Genomic DNA, 19,440 nt, shown 5'->3' on the forward strand with positions numbered 1-19,440 from the left:
CGAGGGATTTGGCAGTGCGGTCATTGAGATGTCATACTTCTTGTTGGAGGCACAGGGGGATTATCTCAAATGGTATAGAGCGCTCGTTTAGCATCCTAGAGGTATTGGGATTGATTTCCGCATCCTCCAACTATTTAGTTTGGTTCAATCAGCACACATTGTTGTTGTAGCTCTGGATACTAACCCAACAATACAACTATTTCCACCACAGGGCTTACTGCAGTCACTATTTCAACCTTTACTGAACTACCATGAAAATTAATTTTAGACAGCTGAAGCAAGCATACTTTTTAAAAAAAAGTATCCCTTCTTATGGACGAGGATTTGGCAGTGCGGTCATTGAGATTTCCTACTTCTTGTTGGAGGCACAGGGGATTAGCTCAAATGGTAGAGCGCTCGCTTAGCATGCGAGAGGTAGCGGGATCGATGCCCGCATCCTCCAACTATTTAGTTTAGTTCAATCAGCACACATTGTTGTTGTAGCTCTGGATACTAACCCAACAATACAACTATTTCCACCACTGGGTCTTACTTCAGTCACTACTTCAACCTTTACTGAACTACCATGAAAAATACTTTTAGACAGCTGAAGCAAGCAAACTTTTTAAAAAGTATCCTTTCTTATGGACGAGGGATTTGGCAGTGCGGTCATTGAGATTTCATACTTCTTGTTGGAGGCACAGGGGGATTATCTCAAATGGTAGAGCGCTCGTTTAGCATCCTAGAGGTATTGGGATTGATTTCCGCATCCTCCAACTATTTAGTTTGGTTCAATCAGCACACATTGTTGTTGTAGCTCTGGATACTAACCCAACAATACAACTATTTCCACCACAGGGCTTACTGCAGTCACTACTTCAACCTTTACTGAACTACCATGAAAAATACTTTTAGACAGCTGAAGCAAGCATACTTAAAAAAAAAGTATCCCTACTTATGGACGAGGGATTTGGCAGTGCTGTTATTGAGATTTCCTACTTCTTGTTGGAGGCACAGGGGGATTAGCTCAAATGGTAGAGCGCTCGCTTAGCATGCGAGAGGTAGCGGGATCGATGCCCGCATCCTCCAACTATTTAGTTTAGTTCAATCAGCACACATTGTTGTTGTAGCTCTGGATACTAACCCAACAATACAACTATTTCCACCACGGGGCTTACTTCAGTCACTACTTCAACCTTTACTGAACTACCATGAAAAATACTTTTAGACAGCTGAAGCAAGCAAACTTTAAAAAAAGTATCCTTTCTTATGGACGAGGGATTTGGCAGTGCGGTCATTGAGATTTCATACTTCTTGTTGGAGGCACAGGGGGATTATCTCAAATGGTATAGAGCGCTCGTTTAGCATCCTAGAGGTATTGGGATTGATTTCCGCATCCTCCAACTATTTAGTTTGGTTCAATCAGCACACATTGTTGTTGTAGCTCTGGATACTAACCCAACAATACAACTATTTCCACCACAGGGCTTACTGCAGTCACTACTTCAACCTTTACTGAACTACCATGAAAAATACTTTTAGACAGCTGAAGCAAGCAAACTTTAAAAAAAGTATCCTTTCTTATGGACGAGGGATTTGGCAGTGCGGTCATTGAGATTTCATACTTCTTGTTGGAGGCACAGGGGGATTATCTCAAATGGTATAGAGCGCTCGCTTTCAGCATCCTAGAGGTATTGGGATTGATTTCCGCATCCTCCAACTATTTAGTTTGGTTCAATCAGCACACATTGTTGTTGTAGCTCTGGATACTAACCCAACAATACAACTATTTCCACCACAGCGCTTACTGCAGTCACTACTTCAACCTTTACTGAACTACCATGAAAAATACTTTTAGACACCTGAAGCAAGCATACTTTAAAAAAAGTACCCCTACTTATGGACGAGGGATTTGGCAGTGCTGTCATTGAGATTTCATACTTCTTGTTGGAGGCACAGGGGATTAGCTCAAATGGTAGAGCGCTCGCTTAGCATGCGAGAGGTAGCGGGATCGATGCCCGCATCCTCCAACTATTTAGTTTAGTTCAATCAGCACACATTGTTGTTGTAGCTCTGGATACTAACCCAACAATACAACTATTTCCACCACTGGGCTTACTTCAGTCACTACTTCAACCTTTACTGAACTACCATGAAAAATACTTTTAGACAGCTGAAGCAAGCAAACTTTAAAAAAGTATCCTTTCTTATGGACGAGGGATTTGGCAGTGCGGTCATTGAGATGTCATACTTCTTGTTGGAGGCACAGGGGGATTATCTCAAATGGTATAGAGCGCTCGTTTAGCATCCTAGAGGTATTGGGATTGATTTCCATCCTCCAACTATTTAGTTTGGTTCAATCAGCACACATTGTTGTTGTAGCTCTGGATACTAACCCAACAATACAACTATTTCCACCACAGGGCTTACTGCAGTCACTACTTCAACCTTTACTGAACTACCATGAAAAATACTTTTAGACAGCTGAAGCAAGCAAACTTTAAAAAAGTATCCTTTCTTATGGACGAGGGATTTGGCAGTGCTGTCATTGAGATTTCCTACTTCTTGTTGGAGGCACAGGGGGATTAGCTCAAATGGTAGAGCGCTCGCTTAGCATGCGAGAGGTAGCGGGATCGATGCCCGCATCCTCCAACTATTTAGTTTAGTTCAATCAGCACACATTGTTGTTGTAGCTCTGGATACTAACCCAACAATACAACTATTTCCACCACTGGGCTTACTGCAGTCACTACTTCAACCTTTACTGAACTACCATGAAAAATACTTTTAGACAGCTGAAGCAAGCAAACTTTAAAAAAGTATCCTTTCTTATGGACGAGGGATTTGGCAGTGCGGTCATTGAGATTTCATACTTCTTGTTGGAGGCACAGGGGGATTATCTCAAATGGTATAGAGCGCTCGTTTAGCATCCTAGAGGTATTGGGATTGATGCCTGCATCCTCCAACTATTTAGTTTGGTTCAATCAGCACACATTGTTGTTGTAGCTCTGGATACTAACCCAACAATACAACTATTTCCACCACTGGGCTTACTGCAGTCACTACTTCAACCTTTACTGAACTACCATGAAAAATACTTTTAGACAGCTGAAGCAAGCAAACTTTAAAAAAAGTATCCTTTCTTATGGACGAGGGATTTGGCAGTGCGGTCATTGAGATTTCATACTTCTTGTTGGAGGCACAGGGGATTATCTCAAATGGTATTGAGGCTTGTTTAGCATGTGAGAGGTATTGGGATTGATGCCTGCATCCTCCAACTATTTAGTTTGGTTCAATCAGCACACATTGTTGTTGTAGCTCTGGATACTAACCCAACAATACAACTATTTCCACCACTGGGCTTACTGCAGTCACTACTTCAACCTTTACTGAACTACCATGAAAAATACTTTTAGACAGCTGAAGCAAGCAAACTTTAAAAAAGTATCCTTTCTTATGGACGAGGGATTTGGCAGTGCGGTCATTGAGATTTCATACTTCTTGTTGGAGGCACAGGGGGATTATCTCAAATGGTATAGAGCGCTCGTTTAGCATCCTAGAGGTATTGGGATTGATTTCCGCATCCTCCAACTATTTAGTTTGGTTCAATCAGCACACATTGTTGTTGTAGCTCTGGATACTAACCCAACAATACAACTATTTCCACCACAGCGCTTACTGCAGTCACTACTTCAACCTTTACTGAACTACCATGAAAAATACTTTTAGACACCTGAAGCAAGCATACTTTAAAAAATATCCTTTCTTATGGACGAGGGATTTGGCAGTGCGGTCATTGAGATTTCATACTTCTTGTTGGAGGCACAGGGGGATTATCTCAAATGGTAGAGCGCTCGTTTAGCATCCTAGAGGTAGTGGGATTGATTTCCTGCATCCTCCAACTATTTAGTTTGGTTCAATCAGCACACATTGTTGTTGTAGCTCTGGATACTAACCCAACAATACAACTATTTCCACCACTGGCTTACTGCAGTCACTACTTCAACCTTTACTGAACTACCATGAAAAATACTTTTAGACAGCTGAAGCAAGCAAACTTTAAAAAAGTATCCTTTCTTATGGACGAGGATTTGGCAGTGCGGTCATTGAGATTTCATACTTCTTGTTGGAGGCACAGGGGATTATCTCAAATGGTAGAGCGCTCGTTTAGCATCCTAGAGGTATTGGGATTGATTTCCGCATCCTCCAACTATTTAGTTTGGTTCAATCAGCACACATTGTTGTTGTAGCTCTGGATACTAACCCAACAATACAACTATTTCCACCACAGGGCTTACTGCAGTCACTACTTCAACCTTTACTGAACTACCATGAAAAATACTTTTAGACAGCTGAAGCAAGCATACTTTAAAAAAGTATCCTTTCTTATGGACGAGGGATTTGGCAGTGCTGTTATTGAGATTTCCTACTTCTTGTTGGAGGCACAGGGGGATTAGCTCAAATGGTAGAGCGCTCGCTTAGCATGCGAGAGGTAGTGGGATCGATGCCCGCATCCTCCAACTATTTAGTTTGGTTCAATCAGCACACATTGTTGTTGTAGCTCTGGATACTAACCCAACAATACAACTATTTCCACCACAGGCTTACTGCAGTCACTACTTCAACCTTTACTGAACTACCATGAAAAATACTTTTAGACACCTGAAGCAAGCATACTTTAAAAAAGTACCCCTTTCTTATGGACGAGGGATTTGGCAGTGCTGTCATTGAGATTTCATACTTCTTGTTGGAGGCACAGGGGGATTAGCTCAAATGGTAGAGCGCTCGCTTAGCATGTGAGAGGTAGCGGGATCGATGCCCGCATCCTCCAACTATTTAGTTTGGTTCAATCAGCACACATTGTTGTTGTAGCTCTGGATACTAACCCAACAATACAACTATTTCCACCACTGGGCTTACTTCAGTCACTACTTCAACCTTTACTGAACTACCATGAAAAATACTTTTAGACAGCTGAAGCAAGCAAACTTTAAAAAAGTATCCTTTCTTATGGACGAGGATTTGGCAGTGCGGTCATTGAGATTTCATACTTCTTGTTGGAGGCACAGGGGATTATCTCAAATGGTATAGAGCGCTCGTTTAGCATCCTAGAGGTATTGGGATTGATTTCCGCATCCTCCAACTATTTAGTTTGGTTCAATCAGCACACATTGTTGTTGTAGCTCTGGATACTAACCCAACAATACAACTATTTCCACCACAGGGCTTACTGCAGTCACTACTTCAACCTTTACTGAACTACCATGAAAAATAATTTTAGACAGCTGAAGCAAGCATACTTTTAAAAAGTATCCTTTCTTATGGACGAGGATTTGGCAGTGCGGTCATTGAGATTTCCTACTTCTTGTTGGAGGCACAGGGGATTAGCTCAAATGGTAGAGCGCTCGCTTAGCATGTGAGAGGTATTGGGATTGATTTCCGCATCCTCCAACTATTTAGTTTGGTTCAATCAGCACACATTGTTGTTGTAGCTCTGGATACTAACCCAACAATACAACTATTTCCACCACAGGGCTTACTGCAGTCACTACTTCAACCTTTACTGAACTACCATGAAAAATACTTTTAGACACCTGAAGCAAGCATACTTTAAAAAAGTATCCCTTCTTATGGACGAGGGATTTGGCAGTGCTGTCATTGAGATTTCATACTTCTTGTTGGAGGCACAGGGGATTAGCTCAAATGGTAGAGCGCTCGCTTAGCATGCGAGAGGTAGCGGGATCGATGCCCGCATCCTCCAACTATTTAGTTTAGTTCAATCAGCACACATTGTTGTTGTAGCTCTGGATACTAACCCAACAATACAACTATTTCCACCACTGGGCTTACTTCAGTCACTACTTCAACCTTTACTGAACTACCATGAAAAATACTTTTAGACAGCTGAAGCAAGCAAACTTTAAAAAAAGTATCCTTTCTTATGGACGAGGGATTTGGCAGTGCGGTCATTGAGATTTCATACTTCTTGTTGGAGGCACAGGGGATTATCTCAAATGGTAGAGCGCTCGTTTAGCATCCTAGAGGTATTGGGATTGATTTCCGCATCCTCCAACTATTTAGTTTGGTTCAATCAGCACACATTGTTGTTGTAGCTCTGGATACTAACCCAACAATACAACTATTTCCACCACAGGGCTTACTGCAGTCACTACTTCAACCTTTACTGAACTACCATGAAAAATACTTTTAGACAGCTGAAGCAAGCATACTTTAAAAAAAGTATCCTTTCTTATGGACGAGGATTTGGCAGTGCGGTCATTGAGATTTCATACTTCTTGTTGGAGGCACAGGGGATTAGCTCAAATGGTAGAGCGCTCGTTTAGCATGTGAGAGGTATTGGGATCGATGCCCGCATCCTCCAACTATTTAGTTTGGTTCAATCAGCACACATTGTTGTTGTAGCTCTGGATACTAACCCAACAATACAACTATTTCCACCACTGGGCTTACTGCAGTCACTACTTCAACCTTTACTGAACTACCATGAAAAATACTTTTAGACAGCTGAAGCAAGCAAACTTTAAAAAAAGTATCCTTTCTTATGGACGAGGGATTTGGCAGTGCGGTCATTGAGATTTCATACTTCTTGTTGGAGGCACAGGGGGATTAGCTCAAATGGTAGAGCGCTCGCTTAGCATCCTAGAGGTATTGGGATTGATTTCCGCATCCTCCAACTATTTAGTTTGGTTCAATCAGCACACATTGTTGTTGTAGCTCTGGATACTAACCCAACAATACAACTATTTCCACCACAGGGCTTACTGCAGTCACTACTTCAACCTTTACTGAACTACCATGAAAAATACTTTTAGACAGCTGAAGCAAGCAAACTTTAAAAAAAGTATCCTTTCTTATGGACGAGGGATTTGGCAGTGCGGTCATTGAGATTTCATACTTCTTGTTGGAGGCACAGGGGGATTATCTCAAATGGTATAGAGCGCTCGTTTAGCATCCTAGAGGTATTGGGATTGATTTCCGCATCCTCCAACTATTTAGTTTGGTTCAATCAGCACACATTGTTGTTGTAGCTCTGGATACTAACCCAACAATACAACTATTTCCACCACAGCGCTTACTGCAGTCACTACTTCAACCTTTACTGAACTACCATGAAAAATACTTTTAGACACCTGAAGCAAGCATACTTTTAAAAAAAGTATCCCTACTTATGGACGAGGGATTTGGCAGTGCTGTCATTGAGATTTCATACTTCTTGTTGGAGGCACAGGGGGATTAGCTCAAATGGTAGAGCGCTCGCTTAGCATGCGAGAGGTATGGGATCGATGCCTGCATCCTCCAACTATTTAGTTTGGTTCAATCAGCACACATTGTTGTTGTAGCTCTGGATACTAACCCAACAATACAACTATTTCCACCACGGACTTACTTCAGTCACTACTTCAACCTTTACTGAACTACCATGAAAAATACTTTTAGACAGCTGAAGCAAGCATACTTTAAAAAAAGTATCCTTTCTTATGGACGAGGGATTTGGCAGTGCGGTCATTGAGATTTCATACTTCTTGTTGGAGGCACAGGGGGATTATCTCAAATGGTAGAGCGCTCGTTTAGCATGTAGAGGTATTGGGATTGATTTCCGCATCCTCCAACTATTTAGTTTGGTTCAATCAGCACATTGTTGTTGTAGCTCTGGATACTAACCCAACAATACAACTATTTCCACCACAGGGCTTACTGCAGTCACTACTTCAACCTTTACTGAACTACCATGAAAAATACTTTTAGACAGCTGAAGCAAGCATACTTAAAAAAGTATCTTTCTTATGGACGAGGGATTTGGCAGTGCGGTCATTGAGATTTCATACTTCTTGTTGGAGGAACAGGGGATTATCTCAAATGGTAGAGCGCTCGTTAGCATCCTAGAGGTATTGGGATTGATTTCCGCATCCTCCAACTATTTAGTTTGGTTCAATCAGCACACATTGTTGTTGTAGCTCTGGATACTAACCCAACAATACAACTATTTCCACCACAGGGCTTACTGCAGTCACTACTTCAACCTTTACTGAACTACCATGAAAAATACTTTTAGACAGCTGAAGCAAGCATACTTTAAAAAAGTATCCTTTCTTATGGACGAGGGATTTGGCAGTGCGGTCATTGAGATTTCATACTTCTTGTTGGAGGCACAGGGGATTATCTCAAATGGTATAGAGCGCTCGTTTAGCATGTGAGAGGTATTGGGATCGATTTCCGCATCCTCCAACTATTTAGTTTGGTTCAATCAGCACACATTGTTGTTGTAGCTCTGGATACTAACCCAACAATACAACTATTTCCACCACTGGGCTTACTGCAGTCACTACTTCAACCTTTACTGAACTACCATGAAAAATACTTTTAGACAGCTGAAGCAAGCATACTTTAAAAAAAGTATCCTTTCTTATGGACGAGGGATTTGGCAGTGCGGTCATTGAGATTTCATACTTCTTGTTGGAGGCACAGGGGGATTAGCTCAAATGGTAGAGCGCTCGCTTAGCATGCGAGAGGTAGCGGGATCGATGCCCGCATCCTCCAACTATTTAGTTTGGTTCAATCAGCACACATTGTTGTTGTAGCTCTGGATACTAACCCAACAATACAACTATTTCCACCACTGGGCTTACTGCAGTCACTACTTCAACCTTTACTGAACTACCATGAAAAAAACTTTTAGACAGCTGAAGCAAGCATACTTTAAAAAAGTATCCTTTCTTATGGACGAGGATTTGGCAGTGCGGTCATTGAGATTTCATACTTCTTGTTGGAGGCACAGGGGGATTATCTCAAATGGTAGAGCGCTCGTTTAGCATGTGAGAGGTAGCGGGATCGATGCCCGCATCCTCCAACTATTTAGTTTAGTTCAATCAGCACACATTGTTGTTGTAGCTCTGGATACTAACCCAACAATACAACTATTTCCACCACTGGGCTTACTGCAGTCACTACTTCAACCTTTACTGAACTACCATGAAAAATACTTTTAGACAGCTGAAGCAAGCATACTTTAAAAAAAGTATCCTTCTTATGGACGAGGGATTTGGCAGTGCGGTCATTGAGATTTCCTACTTCTTGTTAGCTCAAATGGTAGGCACATGGGGGATTCCAACTATTTAGCTCAGCAAATAACCCAACAATACAACTATTCCACCACTGGGCTTACTGCAGTCACTATTCAACCTTTACTGAACTACCATGAAAAATACTTTTAGACAGCTGAAGCAAGCATACTTTTTAAAAATTATCCTTTCTTATGGACGAGGATTTGGCAGTGCGGTCATTGAGATTTCATACTTCTTGTTGGAGGCACAGGGGATTAGCTCAAATGGTAGAGCGCTCGCTTAGCATGCGAGAGGTAGTGGGATCGATGCCCGCATCCTCCAACTATTTAGTTTGGTTCAATCAGCACACATTGTTGTTGTAGCTCTGGATACTAACCCAACAATACAACTATTTCCACCACTGGGCTTACTGCAGTCACTACTTCAACCTTTACTGAACTACCATGAAAAAATACTTTTAGACAGCTGAAGCAAGCATACTTTTAAAAAGTATCCTTTCTTATGGACGAGGGATTTGGCAGTGCTCATTGAGATTTCATACTTCTTGTTGGAGGCACAGGGGGATTAGCTCAAATGGTAGAGCGCTCGCTTAGCATGAGAGAGATTGAGAATCGATAACCCGCATCCTCCAACTATTTAGTTTGGTTCAATCAGCACATTGTTGTTGTAGCTCTGGATAGTACAACTATTTCCACCACTGGGCTTACTCAGTCACTACTTCAACCTTTACTGAACTACCATGAAAAATACTTTTACACAGCTGAAGCAAGCATACTTTTTAAAAAAAAATTATCTTTCTTATGGACGAGGGATTTGGCAGTGCGGTCATTGAGATTTCATACTTCTTGTTGGAGGAACAGGGGGATTATCTCAAATGGTAGAGCGCTCGCTTAGCATGTGAGAGGTATTGGGATCGATTTCCGCATCCTCCAACTATTTAGTTTGGTTCAATCAGCACACATTGTTGTTGTAGCTCTGGATACTAACCCAACAATACAACTATTTCCACCACTGGGCTTACTTCAGTCACTACTTCAACCTTTACTGAACTACCATGAAAAATACTTTTAGACAGCTGAAGCAAGCATACTTTAAAAAAAGTATCCTTTCTTATGGTTATGAGGGATTTGGCAGTGCGGTCATTGAGATTTCATACTTCTTGTTGGAAGGAACAGGGGGATTATCTCAAATGGTAGAGCGCTCGTTTAGCATGTGAGAGGTATTGGGATTGATGCCGCATCCTCCAACTATTTAGTTTGGTTCAATCAGCACACATTGTTGTTGTAGCTCTGGATACTAACCCAACAATACAACTATTTCCACCACTGGGCTTACTGCAGTCACTACTTCAACCTTTACTGAACTACCATGAAAAATACTTTTAGACAGCTGAAGCAAGCATACTTTAAAAAAGTATCCTTTCTTATGGACGAGGATTTGGCAGTGCGGTCATTGAGATTTCATACTTCTTGTTGGAGGCACAGGGGATTATCTCAAATGGTAGAGCGCTCTCTTAGCATGTGAGAGGTATTGGGATTGATTTCCGCATCCTCCAACTATTTAGTTTGGTTCAATCAGCACACATTGTTGTTGTAGCTCTGGATACTAACCCAACAATACAACTATTTCCACCACTGGGCTTACTGCAGTCACTACTTCAACCTTTACTGAACTACCATGAAAAATACTTTTAGACAGCTGAAGCAAGCATACTTTAAAAAAAGTATCCTTTCTTATGGACAGGGATTTGGCAGTGCAGTCATTGAGATTTCATACTTCTTGTTGGAGGCACAGGGGATTAGCTCAAATGGTAGAGCGCTCGCTTGAGCATGCGAGAGGTAGTGGGATCGATGCCCGCATCCTCCAACTATTTAGTTTGGTTCAATCAGCACACATTGTTGTTGTAGCTCTGGATACTAACCCAACAATACAACTATTTCCACCACTGGGCTTACTGCAGTCACTACTTCAACCTTTACTGAACTACCATGAAAAATACTTTTAGACAGCTGAAGCAAGCATACTTTTTAAAAAGTATCCTTTCTTATGGACGAGGGATTTGGCAGTGCGGTCATTGAGATTTCATACTTCTTGTTGGAGGCACAGGGGATTATCTCAAATGGTAGAGCGCTCGCTTAGCATGTGAGAGGTATTGGGATCGATTTCCTGCATCCTCCAACTATTTAGTTTGGTTCAATCAGCACACATTGTTGTTGTAGCTCTGGATACTAACCCAACAATACAACTATTTCCACCACTGGGCTTACTGCAGTCACTACTTCAACCTTTACTGAACTACCATGAAAAATACTTTTAGACAGCTGAAGCAAGCATACTTTAAAAAAAGTATCCTTTCTTATGGACGAGGGATTTGGCAGTGCGGTCATTGAGATTTCATACTTCTTGTTGAAGGAACAGGGGGATTAGCTCAAATGGTAGAGCGCTCGTTTAGCATGAGAGATAGGGATTCGATGCCCGCATCCTCCAAATATTTAGTTTGGTTCAATCAGCACACATTGTTGTTGTAGCTCTGGATACTAACCCAACAATACAACTATTTCCACCACTGGGCTTACTGCAGTCACTACTTCAACCTTTACTGAACTACCATGAAAAATACTTTTAGACAGCTGAAGCAAGCATACTTTTTAAAAAAGTATCCTTTCTTATGGACGAGGGATTTGGCAGTGCGGTCATTGAGATTTCATACTTCTTGTTGGAGGCACAGGGGGATTAGCTCAAATGGTAGAGTGCTTGCTTAGCATGCGAGAGGTAGCGGGATCGATGCCCGCATCCTCCAACTATTTAGTTTGGTTCAATCAGCACACATTGTTGTTGTAGCTCTGGATACTAACCCAACAATACAACTATTTCCACCACTGGGCTTACTGCAGTCACTACTTCAACCTTTACTGAACTACCATGAAAAATACTTTTAGACAGCTGAAGCAAGCATACTTTTAAAAAAAAGTATCCTTTCTTATGGACGAGGATTTGGCAGTGCGGTCATTGAGATTTCATACTTCTTGTTGGAGGCACAGGGGATTAGCTCAAATGGTAGAGCGCTCGTTTGCATGCAGAGGTAGCGAATCGATGCCCGCATCCTCCAAATATTTAGTTTGGTTCAATCAGCTATTGTTGTTGTAGCTCTGGATACTAACCCAACAATACAACTATTTCCACCACTGGGCTTACTGCAGTCACTACTTCAACCTTTACTGAACTACCATGAAAAATACTTTTAGACAGCTGAAGCAAGCATACTTTTTAAAAAGTATCCTTTCTTATGGACGAGGGATTTGGCAGTGCGGTCATTGAGATTTCATACTTCTTGTTGGAGGCACAGGGGATTAGCTCAAATGGTAGAGCGCTTGCTTAGCATGTGAGAGGTAGCAGGATCGATGCCCGCATCCTCCAACTATTTAGTTTGGTTCAATCAGCACACATTGTTGTTGTAGCTCTGGATACTAACCCAACAATACAACTATTTCCACCACTGGGCTTACTGCAGTCACTACTTCAACCTTTACTGAACTACCATGAAAAATACTTTTAGACAGCTGAAGCAAGCATACTTTTTAAAAAGTATCCTTTCTTATGGACGAGGGATTTGGCAGTGCGGTCATTGAGATTTCATACTTCTTGTTGGAGGCACAGGGGATTAGCTCAAATGGTAGAGCGCTCGCTTAGCATGTGAGAGGTAGGGATCGATTAAAGGTTTGGTTCAATCAGCACACATTGTTGTTGTAGCTCTGGATACTAACCCAACAATACAACTATTTCCACCACTGGGCTTACTGCAGTCACTACTTCAACCTTTACTGAACTACCATGAAAAATACTTTTAGACAGCTGAAGCAAGCATACTTTAAAAAAGTATCCTTTCTTATGGACGAGGATTTGGCAGTGCTGTCATTGAGATTTCATACTTCTTGTTGGAGGCACAGGGGGATTAGCTCAAATGGTAGAGCGCTCGCTTAGCATGTGAGAGGTAGCGGGATCGATGCCCGCATCCTCCAACTATTTAGTTTGGTTCAATCAGCACACATTGTTGTTGTAGCTCTGGATACTAACCCAACAATACAACTATTTCCACCACTGGGCTTACTGCAGTCACTACTTCAACCTTTACTGAACTACCATGAAAAATACTTTTAGACAGCTGAAGCAAGCATACTTTTAAAAAGTATCCTTTCTTATGGACGAGGATTTGGCAGTGCGGTCATTGAGATTTCATACTTCTTGTTGGAGGCACAGGGGGATTAGCTCAAATGGTAGAGAGCGCTCGTTTAGCATCCTAGAGGTATTGGGATTGATTTCCGCATCCTCCAACTATTTAGTTTGGTTCAATCAGCACACATTGTTGTTGTAGCTCTGGATACTAACCCAACAATACAACTATTTCCACCACTGGGCTTACTGCAGTCACTACTTCAACCTTTACTGAACTACCATGAAAAATACTTTTAGACAGCTGAAGCAAGCATACTTTTAAAAAATATCCTTTCTTATGGACGAGGGATTTGGCAGTGCGGTCATTGAGATTTCATACTTCTTGTTGGAGGCACAGGGGGATTAGCTCAAATGGTAGAGCGCTCGCTTAGCATGTGAGAGGTAGGGATCGATGCCTGCATCCTCCAACTATTTAGTTTGGTTCAATCAGCACACATTGTTGTTGTAGCTCTGGATACTAACCCAACAATACAACTATTTCCACCACTGGGCTTACTGCAGTCACTACTTCAACCTTTACTGAACTACCATGAAAAATACTTTTAGACAGCTGAAGCAAGCATACTTTTAAAAAGTATCCTTTCTTATGGACGAGGGATTTGGCAGTGCGGTCATTGAGATTTCATACTTCTTGTTGGAGGCGCAGGGGATTAGCTCAAATGGTAGAGCGCTCGCTTAGCATGTGAGAGATAGGAGAATCGATCCGCATCCTCCAACTATTTAGTTTGGTTCAATCATTGTTGTTGTAGCTCTGGATACTAACCCAACAATACAACTATTTCCACCACTGGGCTTATGTCACTACTTCAACCTTTACTGAACTACCATCTTTTAGACAGCTCAAGCATACTTTTTAAAAGTATCCTTTCTTATGGACGAGGGATTTGGCAGTGCGGTCATTGAGATTTCATACTTCTTGTTGAAGGAACAGGGGATTAGCTCAAATGGTAGAGCGCTCGCTTAGCATGTGAGAGGTAGCGGGATTGATGCCGCATCCTCCAACTATTTAGTTTGGTTCAATCAGCACACATTGTTGTTGTAGCTCTGGATACTAACCCAACAATACAACTATTTCCACCACTTGGCTTACTGCAGTCACTATTTCAACCTTTACTGAACTACCATGAAAAATACTTTTAGACAGCTGAAGCAAGCATACTTTTTAAAAAGTATCCTTTCTTATGGACGAGGGATTTGGCAGTGCGGTCATTGAGATTTCATACTTCTTGTTGGAGGCACAGGGGGATTAGCTCAAATGGTAGAGCGCTCGCTTAGCATGCGAGAGGTAGCGGGATCGATGCCTGCATCCTCCAACTATTTAGTTTGGTTCAATCAGCACACATTGTTGTTGTAGCTCTGGATACTAACCCAACAATACAACTATTTCCACCACTGGGCTTACTGCAGTCACTACTTCAACCTTTACTGAACTACCATGAAAAAAATACTTTTAGACAGCTGAAGCAAGCATACTTTTTAAAAAGTATCCTTTCTTATGGACGAGGGATTTGGCAGTGCGGTCATTGAGATTTCATACTTCTTGTTGGAGCACAGGGGGATTAGCTCAAATGGTAGAGCGCTCGCTTAGCATGTGAGAGGTAGCGGGATCGATGCCTGCATCCTCCAACTATTTAGTTTGGTTCAATCAGCACACATTGTTGTTGTAGCTCTGGATACTAACCCAACAATACAACTATTTCCACCACTGGGCTTACTGCAGTCACTACTTCAACCTTTACTGAACTACCATGAAAAATACTTTTAGACAGCTGAAGCAAGCATACTTTTAAAAAGTATCCTTTCTTATGGACGAGGGATTTGGCAGTGCGGTCATTGAGATTTCATACTTCTTGTTGGAGCGCAGGGGATTAGCTCAAATGGTAGAGCATTCGCTCATGCATCCTCCAACTATTTAGTTTGGTTCAATCAGCATTGTAGCTCTGGATACTAACCCAACAATACAACTATTTCCACCACTGGGCTTACTGCCTACTTCAACCTTTACTGAACTACCATGAAAAATACTTTTAGACAGCTGAAGCAAGCATACTTTTAAAAAGTATCCTTTCTTATGGACGAGGGATTTGGCAGTGCGGTCATTGAGATTTCATACTTCTTGTTGAAGGAACAGGGGATTAGCTCAAATGGTAGAGCGCTCGCTTAGCATGTGAGAGGTAGCGGGATTGATGCCTGCATCCTCCAACTATTTAGTTTGGTTCAATCAGCACACATTGTTGTTGTAGCTCTGGATACTAACCCAACAATACAACTATTTCCACCACTGGGCTTACTGCAGTCACTACTTCAACCTTTACTGAACTACCATGAAAAATACTTTTAGACAGCTGAAGCAAGCATACTTTTTAAAAGTATCCTTTCTTATGGACGAGGGATTTGGCAGTGCGGTCATTGAGATTTCATACTTCTTGTTGGAAGTGCAGGGGGATTAGCTCAAATGGTAGAGCGCTCGTTTAGCATGTGAGAGGTAGAGGGATCGATGCCCGCATCCTCCAACTATTTAGTTTGGTTCAATCAGCACACATTGTTGTTGTAGCTCTGGATACTAACCCAACAATACAACTATTTCCACCACTGGGCTTACTGCAGTCACTACTTCAACCTTTACTGAACTACCATGAAAAATACTTTTAGACAGCTGAAGCAAGCATACTTTTTAAAAAGTATCCTTTCTTATGGACGAGGGATTTGGCAGTGCGGTCATTGAGATTTCATACTTCTTGTTGGAGGCACAGGGGATTAGCTCAAATGGTAGAGCGCTCGCTTAGCATGTGAGAGGTAGCGGGATCGATGCCTGCATTCTCCAACTATTTAGTTTGGTTCAATCAGCACACATTGTTGTTGTAGCTCTGGATACTAACTCAACAATACAACTATTTCCACCACTGGGCTTACTGCAGTCACTACTTCAACCTTTACTGAACTACCATGAAAAATACTTTTAGACAGCTGAAGCAAGCATACTTTTTAAAAAGTATCCTTTCTTATGGACGAGGGATTTGGCAGTGCGGTCATTGAGATTTCATACTTCTTGTTGGAGCTGCAGGGGATTAGCTCAAATGGTAGAGCGCTCGCTTAGCATGTGAGAGGTAGCGGGATCGATGCCTGCATCCTCCAACTATTTAGTTTGGTTCAATCAGCACACATTGTTGTTGTAGCTCTGGATACTAACCCAACAATACAACTATTTCCACCACTGGGCTTACTGCAGTCACTACTTCAACCTTTACTGAACTACCATGAAAAATACTTTTAGACAGCTGAAGCAAGCATACTTTTTAAAAAGTATCCTTTCTTATGGACGAGGGATTTGGCAGTGCGGTCATTGAGATTTCATACTTCTTGTTGGAGGAACAGGGGGATTAGCTCAAATGGTAGAGCGCTTGCTTTGCATGCGAGAGGTAGCGGGATCGATGCCCGCATCCTCCAACTATTTAGTTTGGTTCAATCAGCACACATTGTTGTTGTAGCTCTGGATACTAACCCAACAATACAACTATTTCCACCACTGGGCTTACTGCAGTCACTACTTCAACCTTTACTGAACTACCATGAAAAATACTTTTAGACAGCTGAAGCAAGCATACTTTTTAAAAAGTATCCTTTCTTATGGACGAGGGATTTGGCAGTGCGGTCATTGAGATTTCATACTTCTTGTTGGAGCACAGGGGGATTAGCTCAAATGGTAGAGCGCTCGCTTAGCATGTGAGAGGTAGCGGGATCGATGCCTGCATCCTCCAACTATTTAGTTTGGTTCAATCAGCACACATTGTTGTTGTAGCTCTGGATACTAACCCAACAATACAACTATTTCCACCACTGGGCTTACTGCAGTCACTACTTCAACCTTTACTGAACTACCATGAAAAATACTTTTAGACAGCTGAAGCAAGCATACTTTTTAAAAAAGTATCCTTTCTTATGGACGAGGGATTTGGCAGTGCGGTCATTGAGATTTCATACTTCTTGTTGGAGGCACAGGGGATTAGCTCAAATGGTAGAGCGCTCGCTTAGCATGCGAGAGGTAGCGGGATCGATGCCTGCATCCTCCAACTATTTAGTTTGGTTCAATCAGCACACATTGTTGTTGTAGCTCTGGATACTAACCCAACAATACAACTATTTCCACCACTGGGCTTACTGCAGTCACTACTTCAACCTTTACTGAACTACCATGAAAAATACTTTTAGACAGCTGAAGCAAGCATACTTTTAAAAAGTATCCTTTCTTATGGACGAGGGATTTGGCAGTGAGGACATTGAGATTTCATACTTCTTGTTGGAGGCACAGGGGGATTAGCTCAAATGGTAGAGCGCTCGCTTAGCATGTGAGAGGTAGTGGGATCGATGCCTGCATCCTCCAACTATTTAGTTTGGTTCAATCAGCACACATTGTTGTTGTAGCTCTGGATACTAACCCAACAATACAACTATTTCCACCACTGGGCTTACTGCAGTCACTACTTCAACCTTTACTGAACTACCATGAAAAATACTTTTAGACAGCTGAAGCAAGCATACTTTTTAAAAAGTATCCTTTCTTATGGACGAGGGATTTGGCAGTGCGGTCATTGAGATTTCATACTTCTTGTTGGAGGCGCAGGGGGATTAGCTCAAATGGTAGAGCGCTCGCTTAGCATGTGAGAGGTAGCGGGATCGATGCCTGCATCCTCCAACTATTTAGTTTGGTTCAATCAGCACACATTGTTGTTGTAGCTCTGGATACTAACCCAACAATACAACTATTTCCACCACTGGGCTTACTGCAGTCACTACTTCAACCTTTACTGAACTACCATGAAAAATACTTTTAGACAGCTGAAGCAAGCATACTTTTTAAAAAGTATCCTTTCTTATGGACGAGGGATTTGGCAGTGCGGTCATTGAGATTTCATACTTCTTGTTGGAGCGCAGGGGGGATTAGCTCAAATGGTAGAGCGCTCGCTTAGCATGTGAGAGGTAGCGGGATCGATGCCTGCATCCTCCAACTATTTAGTTTGGTTCAATCAGCACACATTGTTGTTGTAGCTCTGGATACTAACCCAACAATACAACTATTTCCACCACTGGGCTTACTGCAGTCACTACTTCAACCTTTACTGAACTACCATGAAAAATACTTTTAGACAGCTGAAGCAAGCATACTTTTTAAAAAGTATCCTTTCTTATGGACGAGGGATTTGGCAGTGCGGTCATTGAGATTTCATACTTCTTGTTGGAGGCACAGGGGATTAGCTCAAATGGTAGAGCGCTCGCTTTGCATGTGAGAGGTAGCGGGATCGATGCCCGCATCCTCCAACTATTTAGTTTGGTTCAATCAGCACACATTGTTGTTGTAGCTCTGGATACTAACCCAACAATACAACTATTTCCACCACTGGGCTTACTGCAGTCACTACTTCAACCTTTACTGAACTACCATGAAAAATACTTTTAGACAGCTGAAGCAAGCATACTTTTAAAAAGTATCCTTTCTTATGGACGAGGGATTTGGCAGTGCGGTCATTGAGATTTCATACTTCTTGTTGGAGGCAGGGGGATTAGCTCAAATGGTAGAGCGCTCGCTTAGCATGTGAGAGGTAGCGGATTGATGCCTGCATCCTCCAACTATTTAGTTTGGTTCAATCAGCACACATTGTTGTTGTAGCTCTGGATACTAACCCAACAATACAACTATTTCCACCACTGGGCTTACTGCAGTCACTACTTCAACCTTTACTGAACTACCATGAAAAATACTTTTAGACAGCTGAAGCAAGCATACTTTTTAAAAAGTATCCTTTCTTATGGACGAGGGATTTGGCAGTGCGGTCATTGAGATTTCATACTTCTTGTTGGAGCTGCAGGGGATTAGCTCAAATGGTAGAGCGCTCGCTTAGCATGTGAGAGGTAGCGGGATCGATGCCTGCATCCTCCAACTATTTAGTTTGGTTCAATCAGCACACATTGTTGTTGTAGCTCTGGATACTAACCCAACAATACAACTATTTCCACCACTGGGCTTACTGCAGTCACTACTTCAACCTTTACTGAACTACCATGAAAAATACTTTTAGACAGCTGAAGCAAGCATACTTTTAAAAAGTATCCTTTCTTATGGACGAGGGATTTGGCAGTGCGGTCATTG

The 19,440-nt window shown here is 41.9% G+C and overlaps 7 non-coding genes across 7 annotated transcripts; all 7 read left to right on the plus strand.

The window, feature by feature from the left end:
• Positions 1-995: 995 nt before the first annotated feature.
• On the plus strand, positions 996-1,068 carry trnaa-agc. Its single transcript has one exon. It is a non-coding gene; the product is annotated as a tRNA-Ala (tRNA).
• Positions 1,069-2,558: 1,490 nt separating this feature from the next.
• Positions 2,559-2,631, plus strand: trnaa-agc. The gene has a single exon. It is a non-coding gene; the product is annotated as a tRNA-Ala (tRNA).
• A 1,795-nt stretch (positions 2,632-4,426) lies between these two features.
• trnaa-agc lies at positions 4,427-4,499 on the plus strand. Its single transcript has one exon. It is a non-coding gene; the product is annotated as a tRNA-Ala (tRNA).
• A 238-nt stretch (positions 4,500-4,737) lies between these two features.
• On the plus strand, positions 4,738-4,810 carry trnaa-agc. Its single transcript has one exon. It is a non-coding gene; the product is annotated as a tRNA-Ala (tRNA).
• Positions 4,811-8,465: 3,655 nt separating this feature from the next.
• On the plus strand, positions 8,466-8,538 carry trnaa-agc. The gene has a single exon. It is a non-coding gene; the product is annotated as a tRNA-Ala (tRNA).
• Positions 8,539-13,008: 4,470 nt separating this feature from the next.
• Positions 13,009-13,081, plus strand: trnaa-agc. Its single transcript has one exon. It is a non-coding gene; the product is annotated as a tRNA-Ala (tRNA).
• A 3,588-nt stretch (positions 13,082-16,669) lies between these two features.
• On the plus strand, positions 16,670-16,742 carry trnaa-ugc. Its single transcript has one exon. It is a non-coding gene; the product is annotated as a tRNA-Ala (tRNA).
• The last annotated feature ends 2,698 nt before the right edge of the window (positions 16,743-19,440 follow it).

The sequence above is a fragment of the Oncorhynchus gorbuscha genome, linkage group LG23 (assembly GCF_021184085.1).
Source record: "Oncorhynchus gorbuscha isolate QuinsamMale2020 ecotype Even-year linkage group LG23, OgorEven_v1.0, whole genome shotgun sequence".
Classification (NCBI taxonomy): Eukaryota; Metazoa; Chordata; class Actinopteri; order Salmoniformes; family Salmonidae; genus Oncorhynchus; species Oncorhynchus gorbuscha.